The sequence below is a fragment of the Haliotis rubra genome, unplaced genomic scaffold (genome assembly GCF_003918875.1).
Source record: "Haliotis rubra isolate DU_JTF1 unplaced genomic scaffold, ASM391887v1 Scf742, whole genome shotgun sequence".
NCBI classification, from domain to species: domain Eukaryota; kingdom Metazoa; phylum Mollusca; class Gastropoda; order Lepetellida; family Haliotidae; genus Haliotis; species Haliotis rubra.
Window position 1 is genome coordinate 443,218 of NW_025767460.1, and position 9,243 is coordinate 452,460.

At 41.4% G+C, this 9,243-nt stretch overlaps 1 long non-coding RNA gene across 1 annotated transcript; it reads left to right on the plus strand.

Moving 5' to 3' along the window:
- The first annotated feature begins 8,047 nt into the window (after positions 1-8,047).
- Positions 8,048-8,666, plus strand: LOC124259934. The gene is made up of 2 exons (XR_006893965.1): positions 8,048-8,282; positions 8,530-8,666. It is a non-coding gene; the product is annotated as an uncharacterized LOC124259934 (long non-coding RNA).
- Positions 8,667-9,243: the final 577 nt, after the last annotated feature.

Here is a 9,243-nt window from a genome sequence, read left to right on the forward strand (position 1 = left end):
TGACCAAGTGCGACCATGGCATGTGGTATTCTCATCTTGACTTTATCTGGACCCTGTACATGTGACTCACGAGTTATACACTAACTCTTGGAGAGGACATTCTATAGTCACAATGTATATATGTGTGTGTGTTATGGGTTTATTTGTTTTGTCAGGTATGAAAGTGGATCAGTGGCGTGTCTGTGTGGTATGATTGTTAATGTTGCATAGATGAGGGATTTGGGGATTCTTATTTTATTTCATTTGGCATAATTTTGTAATAAATTATTTTGATTACAGCTTTGCCTTGTGTTATTCATCTCGTGTTGTGACATTTTGGTGGCAGCGGTGGGATGAAATTCTTAAAGGTCACATGCAACGTAAAACACAACTTTGCAGATTCTGATACCTTTCGGTATGGACTTACCGAAACAAATCATCAAAAATGCAAATTCAGCGTATAAAGTTGAAAAATAACGCGATGAAAAAAACCGCGCGAAATCGTAGTTCAAACGATTCAGTAACTTCCCCCCAGCGCTTGGGGGAATTGAAGTGGTTTCAACAGCTGGACTGCGCTCATAGCACATGCGCAGTGAAATAGGTCAAACGTGCTCTATTGGATTAAGGTCAGGGGACCTCGATGGCCAGTCCATGACGTTGATTCCAGCGTTTTGAAGGAAATTTCGTGTCAACATCGCGGTATGCGGCCGATCATTATCATGCTGGAACTGTAGACCTGGGCCATGAGCCGCCATGAAAGGAACGAGTTCAGGGGGTGAGCACCTGGTCGCGGTAAGCAGCAGCTGTGAGGTTTCCACAGATGACCAGAAGTCGGGAACAGTTGTTCCCACAGAAAGCACCCCACACCATGCAACTTCCGCCCCCGAATCTGTCGACTTCCTGTACACAACATTGGGCATACCGTTCACGACGTCGTCTCCAGACTCTATGCATGCCGTCCGCGAATCTGAGGGTAAACCTGGATTCATCGCTAAAGACGACTCGATTCCAGTCTCTCTCTGGGTCCATCGGAGGTGACGTTGGGCCCACAGCAGACGTTGACGTTGATGAAACGGCGTCAATATTGGCCCACGATATGGACGTCGAGAATTGAGATTGGCAGCCCGCAACCGATTTCGAATGGTCTGTGAGGACAGTCGACCTCTAAACATCTCATCCCTGGTTCGTGTAGCCGGCAGAAATCTGTCACGTAGGTGACGTAGGACGATTTGACGGTCTTCTGCTCGTGACGTCACACGTGGACGACCCGACCTTGGGCGATCAGAAGTGGTGCCAGTTTGTTGTAGACGACCTCGCAAGTCATACACAGTACGACGGCTGCATCCCATTGCTCTTGCGACGTCAATAACTGATCTTCCCGCTTGCAACATGCCAACGGCACGTTCACGTTGCACATTTGACAATCGTGGCATTTCAAGTACCGTTAGAACTGTGGTTTAAAAGTGTTTTTTTCAATTCTTGAGGCCAATGCAAACACGTGCATATGAAGAAAACTTCGATGCGAAGATCACGTGATCGACTGCACGTGCAAAACCTGATTTAGCACTAACGTCATTTGCACGAGGAATGGATGAGTTTGAGTGGGTTTTGCTAACGTTTTTGTAGAGTCGAAAGATAGGGATCCCATTTCGGATACATAGATGTATCATCAGATAAAAATTATTCATTATTTTTCAAATTACATTTTGTGAAGTTTCTTTTTTGACTATATGTTATTACAGTAAATTACCGATTTAACTGTTTATATAATTTCATTTGACTATTTCACCACACGTTCTTCTTACCGAGTCACTTTCAGTTCGATACTGCAATGTCATTATTTTTTAGTGTCGACAGAATTTCTAACTGTGATATAGATACGTCGTTATCACAGACAAAACTCAAAGTCTGTTTTATTGGCACCTATGTGTCTGCCTGCCCGTCTGCTAATGACAATATTCAATACACAATTTCAATCACTGACCACATGCAATTTGAACTTAACACCAATCAGTCTATACACCATAAACAAAACGCATTGATTTATGGCCCGAGTTCGGTCTCTGTCACATTATGTAATTACACAGACAGGCAGGTGTGCTACTTGTACACATGACATGTTATGATGTCTGTCGATTGCAAAATGTTATACACAAAAAATGAGCATGTATTTACAAAACCAACATCTCTATATATACACACACAATGAGCCGTGAGGCCATCTGCAAATGAAACAGCCGTTACACTTGAGTGCACACCCACCCGCTCTGACTGGGTTCGGTATCCCGGCTGCTTCGTTTCTTGGGAAGTAAACCCAAGCACAAAATATTGCACTTTTGATTTGCGATTGTACGCTTATAATTTTGTTTTTATGTTTTTTCATAACCAGCAATGTATATTATATGTCATGAATAAGTGATAATTGTGTTTTAATTATGTTTGATTTTTTTGGTTGCATGTGACCTTTAAAGTCACACATGAGATGATGGTTAGGGTCGTTTGCATGTTACACTTCAAATTTCCTTTGCTCAGATGTACATGGTATAGGGAGATTATGCTCCAAGTGATTTTGCACACCCTTGGTAACCTGATGCGAGTGTCTGTGGTTATGCTAAGGTGTGACGAGTCCCTTTGATCTAACTACCTTTGTCAGACTGTACATTTCTGCTAGTGGATTCTGTTCGCATCTAGTTTATCACGAACTTAGCGGATATTTGTGCTTTGGGGAAGGAGTTGGGTTATACTGGGGAGAATCTACAAACAGTTTGTGAGGGAACAGTTAGAATTAGATAGGGCTAGGGAAAAGGATATGGCAGATAGGGATGAGCGGGAAAGAGTACGGGGGATGAAAAAAGATCGAGAGACTTAGATTAGAGAAAGAGGATAAGGAGAGGGAAAGTGGTATAGAATTACAGAAGTCGAGGTTACAGAGGGAGGACAGAGAGAAGGAAAGGAATCTGGAGTTAGAGAAGTTGAAGATAACTATAGAGAGGGATAGGTTACAATTGGAGGCAGAGAAGACTAAACTTGGTAAGGGTTTAAAGCAGGAGGAAGAGAAACCACCAGGAGTACCCAAGATGCCGCCATTTGAGGACCATAAAGACAACATAGACGCCCACTTGCAAGGTTTGAGCGTATAGCTAAGGTGCAGTCATGGCCAGAGTCTCAGTGGGCTACATATCTGAGTACTTTACTGAAAGGTAAGGCTCTTGAAGTTTATTCTTGTCTTGATCCAGTAAAAGTCGAGGACTACCAGGAAGTGAAGCAAGCATTATTGAAACGGTATGCGATGACGGAGGAGGGTTTCCATCAGAAGTTCAGAACAACTAGGACAGAGGGTGCAATTTTGGGGTGGATTTTGTCCGGGTGGATTTTGTCCTGGATTCAGGACAGAGACAGGTGAGACTTTTACTCAGTTTATGGTCAGGATTAAGAATTATTTTGATAGGTGGGTAGATCTCAGTGGGGTTGGCAAGACTCTTGAGGGTGTTGGGGATCTGATGTTGCGGGAACAGCTCTTATTAGGGGTTAGTCCAGGTCTTAGTATATTTTTGAAGGAGAGGAAGCCGAATTCTGTAGTGGAGATGGCTAGTTTGGCGGAGCGGTTTGTTGAGTCTAGGGATGGGATTACTGGTAGAACTGTCAATCCTTTCAGTCAGGGTAGTGACAAGGAAAAGAAGGGATCGGATAATCAAGTCAGGAAGTCTGTGATAGGGGAGAAGAAAGATCTTAAGAGTTTTGTACCAGTGCAGGAGCGGAAATGTTATAGGTGTGGGGAGATTGGTCACATGTCAGTATCGTGTACCAGGGGAAAGCCAAGCCCAAAAGGGAATACAGGCGCAGCTGGTGTTATCATTGAGCGTGTTCATGATGTTTCTGGTCAGTCAATTGTAGATGGGGAAGGAGAGAGTGGAGGAATAGTTTCACATGATATCAAAGCTAGGGCACTTGATCCAGGTGAGGAAGTAGCTGTAGTCACATCGGGTACAATGTGTATGTGCGGTACCATGCCTATGCGAGTAGGTTGTGTGGGCGTCAGGTGAAGTTCTACGAGACTGCAGGGGGATAGGCGGAGGTCAACGGCTAAGGGTGTATCGAGGTATTTCAGTGAGAATGATATGTTGTACTGTGAGTATATTGGATGTGATGGTGTAGCTGTCATTCAAGCTGTAGTTCCTACCGAGCTGAGGTCAGAGGTCATGAAAGTATGTCATGAATCACTGATGGGAGGTCATATTCGGGTGAAGAAAACTCTAGATAAGGCTATCTCGCAGTTTTATTGGCCTGGAATTCAAGGGGATGTTAGGAGGCATTGTTTATCTTGTGATGTTTGTCAACGTACCATTCCTGAGGGGAAAGTTAGTAGGGTGCCTCTCGGGCAGATGCCATTGATTGCTACTCCATTTGAGAGAATAGCGGGAGATTTGATTGGTCCTTTACATCCAGTGACTGATAGGGGCAATAGATATATTCTCACGGTAGTAGATTATGCTACTAGGTATCCTGAGGCCGTGGCTCTACCGAGGATAGGGACAGAGTATGTAGCTGAGGCTTTACTGGAGATTTTCAGTCGAGTAGTGTTCCGAAGGAGATGTTGTCTGATATGGGTACTCAATTTACGTCAACATTTATGAAGGAGGTCAGTAGGTTGTTGTCGGTTAAGCAGTTGACCACCACACCATACCATCCTATGTGCAATGGGTTAGTTGAGAGATTCAATAGTACACTAAAGCTTATGTTGAAACGGTTAAGCGCTGAGAAGCCCAGAGATTGGGACCGTTATCTACCAGCTTTACTGTTTGCTTACCGTGAGATTCCTCAGGAAAGTTTAGGCTTTGCTTCGTTCGAGTTGTTGTACGACAGGAAAGTTAGAGGTCCAGTACAGGTATTGAGGGAGTTGTGGACAAAGGATATTTCAGACCCGGAGACTAGGACAACATACTAGTATGTGTTGGACTTACAGAATAGGTTAGAGGAGACCATAGAAGTAGCACATCAGTCTTTGGCTAGTGCATCCAGTAGGTATAGGAAACACTTTAATCGCAGGGTGAAAGTTCGGCAAATGAAACCAGGTGATAAGGTGCTAGTGTTGTTACCTACTAATCACAACAAGTTGTTGTTGCAGTGGAGAGGACCTTTTGTGATAGAGGAAAATTTTGGTGTCGGCACTTATCGGCTCAGAGTTGGAGATAAGGTGAAAACTTATCATGCCAAATTACTCAAGAAGCATGTCGAAAGGGGATCTGTTTGTGATGCTGTTGTATGTGATGTGGGTGTCAGTCTCCCGCAGTATGTTTGTACAGGCATGGTCGATGTCGGTGTTGATGATATAGATTCAAGTGCATAAGGGGAGTTGCCTGAGATTGTTTCACCAAGTTTGAAATCCAAAGAGACTTACCTTGATATGAATATCTCTCCAGGTTTAACAGAAAGGCAGAAGGCTGAGGTCAGAGAGTTATTGGCTGAGTTTTCTGATGTTTTGACGGATTTGCCAGGAAGAACTACAGACATGGAGTATAAGATTAGGTTAACTTCTTCAGATCCGGTCAGGTCACGTCGATATCCGTTACCTCATCATATGAGAGAGACAGTTGCTGCGGAAGTACAGTCTATGTTAGATTTGGGGGTTACTGAACCTTCGGATTCTCCTTATGCTTCACCAATAGTCTTAGCGAAATAAGGTGTTCGATAAGGTGTTCGAGAAGCACGTTCACAGACAAAGTTATTTATTCATTAACCTGTGCTGTGCCGTCTCCATCCGTTCTCGAACACCTGGCTGTCCCTTTCTCTGCACTCCTCCCTCGTAACAACTAGTGAACTGTGTCAATATTTTAATGATAGATTGTCAAACAACTTTTTTATTTTTAGGACAAAAATTCTGCAAAAACCTCACAGAGTTGGTATGATGTTTTGATTATGATCAGCGTTTCATTGAGTATTTTATGTTTATTAGTTTTCGAGTTAGATTGCAATTCATCAGTCCGCTTTTGAGCCAAACGGACTATACAGGCGGTTCATTCCTAACTTTGCAGCGATCACAGCTCCTTTGACAGATTTAACAAAGAAAGGTAAGCCCAATATAGTTGTATGGGAAGAAAGTCAGGAACAGGCGTTCCAAACTCTGAAGCGCCAGATGGCGAGTGAACCAATATTGAAGTTGCCAGACTTGGATAAACCATTATTACTGAGAACAGATGCATCTGATGTCGGTGTTGGAGCGGTGCTCCTACAAGAACATGAGGGTGAGAAGTTTCCTATCATGTATGTAAGTCGGAAGCTGTTGGACCGTGAGAAAGCTTATTCCACTACCGAGAAGGAACAAGAAAAGAAAGAAGCTCATGATCAATGTCAAAACTACCTTCTAAACATTGATAAATCACCCTAAAACATAATTATACTTACCTGATCAGTTCAAGTTTCCCTCTCAACTGTTCCATGGTTATGTCGGAATGATCAAAGCACAACACAGCACCTTGGGAACTTCGAAAGCCCGCATCAAGAAATGCGTGATATACCCGGGACTCAGGCCCGGGGAAGCACTTAAGCGCAATAAAATTTAGACGCCTCATCAGGGTTAAAGCAAATAGTCAATTAAAATGGCAAAATGATATTAATACAGAAATGTCGAAAGATAATTGGAAGACGTACAACTATTTACCATTAAGAACAACAAATAAGACAAACTTATAACGAATTTTTTAGATTTTTTTCAGAAATCTGAAAATATCAAAAGGCACCACTTCAGTACTTGGTTAATGAACATGCAAAGTTTCAAAAAGTTAAAATGAACGGTTTTTAGTTCTGCTCCTCCAACCAATCATATAATAATATTGTACAGCGAAAGTAATATATCTGCTTTATTACTCAGCCGTTGAAGATATCACTGTTTGATAAATCTACAATGTTAATACACATAGTGTAATAACATCGCGTGATGCCGGATGTATGACGTCATAATTGTTTGCAGTTATGACGTCATAATACTAACACCTCTGTCACAATGTTATTAGACCTTGCTTGACTCGCGGAAGTGAGTGAGTGAGTTTAGTTTCACGCCGCACTCAGCAATATTCCAACTATATGGCAGCGGTCTGTAAATAATCGAGTCTGGACCAGACAATCCAGTAATCAACAGCATGAGTATCGATCTGTGCAATAGGGGACCGATGACATGTGTCAACCAAGTCAGCGGGACTGACCACCCGATCCCATTAGCCGACAAGGATTGGTTACTGACAAGCATGGGTTACTGAAGATCAATATTCTAACCCGGACCTTCACGGGTTGCTCGCGGAAAGCTGAAAGTCAACACACTGTAGGCAGTTTCTATCAATTTGTGTTGTAATAAACAGAATACTAAATTCGCTTCCGTGAAATACACGTTTATTAAAACTCGTGAAAGATTTAGTATCAAATCATTATAACTCTTTTAATCAAAATATGGTATTACACGGAAGGTCGTTTATTATCCTATAAACCCCATCGACATATCTTTTGGTAGAGCTATGGATGGTATATCCCCTGTGCACGGAAAAGCTGTAAATTATGACAGAAAATAACGTTATACATTCAGTGTGATGCTCTCAGGGTGCAAGCGCGAGAAACGGGAAATGGCAGTGAGCATGATAGGTACCGCTAATAATGAAGAACATCCTCAGAAACAAACTATAGACATTTGGCGCATGCGCACAACATGTCAGCCCGCTTCGGTTCAAACGGGTTAAAGCTCTATTATTATCTAAATGTACGGCCAGAAAAATATGACAATTATATCAATCAATCAATCAATCTTTATATACAGTACTGAAGAGGCCGTAAGCCTATAGTACATTTAACATACAGTAGCAGAGGGTGCAATATAAATGAATATTAAGTAAATAATATCACATCTGTAATGCAGCTGATCTCATATTCATGGCATGGTATATATACTGTAAATGCAAGATTTCTTTACATACATTTCAATGTACAAATTCTTTCAAATGAAATTGTTTACTAAGTTGTGAGAATTGGTTTTAAGTATTTTATCCATGGTGGTCCAATAATTAAAACACTTAGTTAAAATCTAAAGTTCATTTCCATTTAAATCCTTATCAGTCAAAAGTGTAAACAATGTGGCCCAGTAAATTTCCATTACCCTGTGGCCTTAACCTTCATGTGTGATGTCAAAGCTCACAGGTCACATCATGACCTCTCCAAAGCTCATGCATTTTGGAGCACATGCTTGCCAGTGTGTATTGGACCTCCATGCTGCCTGGTTGTCACCCAGCTGACTGTAAGCTGAACTATGTAAAGACACATATGTGAGTACTTTACCCTTTCATTGCTAGGTTGTACTATCTATAAATTACAATGAAATTGTATATATGCCAAAATGTTAATAGGTTGTGCAAAAATTGTTAATATATTTCACACAATTATTTGTAAATTTGTAGTTGTTACTTTTGCAATTTCAATGTATTCACATATCATTCGAATGAAACATTGAATGTTATGTGCTCTGAAATTTGACATTTTGTGAATTTCATCGAAGGTTATTGTTTGTTGTAGTTTTCTGAACCTCATCAGCTCATCAGCAACTTTACTCTTCAAGTGAACGCAATAATATTCATCAAATCCTCAGCAGCAGCCACTTATTATGAACTGTAATTTCTCAAATATTAATACATTAAACCCTGTTGATGCGAGTATCAGTTTTTGTGTTCTGCATTAACATTAGTTCAGAAAAATATACAGTCAGTAAGGTGTAACTATTGGAAACATGGCAGTATTTTGAACGTTTCACTTGTAATGGAGGCCAATACACACTCATCCTAGACTGTTTGAACAGGTTAATAGTTCAGTCTTGGATCCGTCGAATTTGAATTGTTTATTGCTTAACAGTGAGGATTAAACTTTTAACTGTTAAGTCATTTCTCGCAACAACAGGTGTTAAATTGTTGAAAAGTGACATCTGTATTCTTTGAATGAGACTTAAGTCATGGCTACAAGGGATGTGAGAGATCCTGAGGTTGATTCCATTCCTACAGAAGAGGTCAACCACTGGGACACGCTTGGAGGTGAAGGGAATGAGGACACCACACAGCATCCAGTAAGACAAAGAGTTATGACGGAGAAGGGAAAAAGTGAACATCTTCGTCTGCTGAGGAACAAGTGTATTGCAGGTCTTTCTGCATTAACGCAGTGCAAAAATGAGTCCTTTGGCAAAGGCGGAAGATGCTAAAAGATGACAAGTACCATAAAGATTATGTCAAATTTATGGAC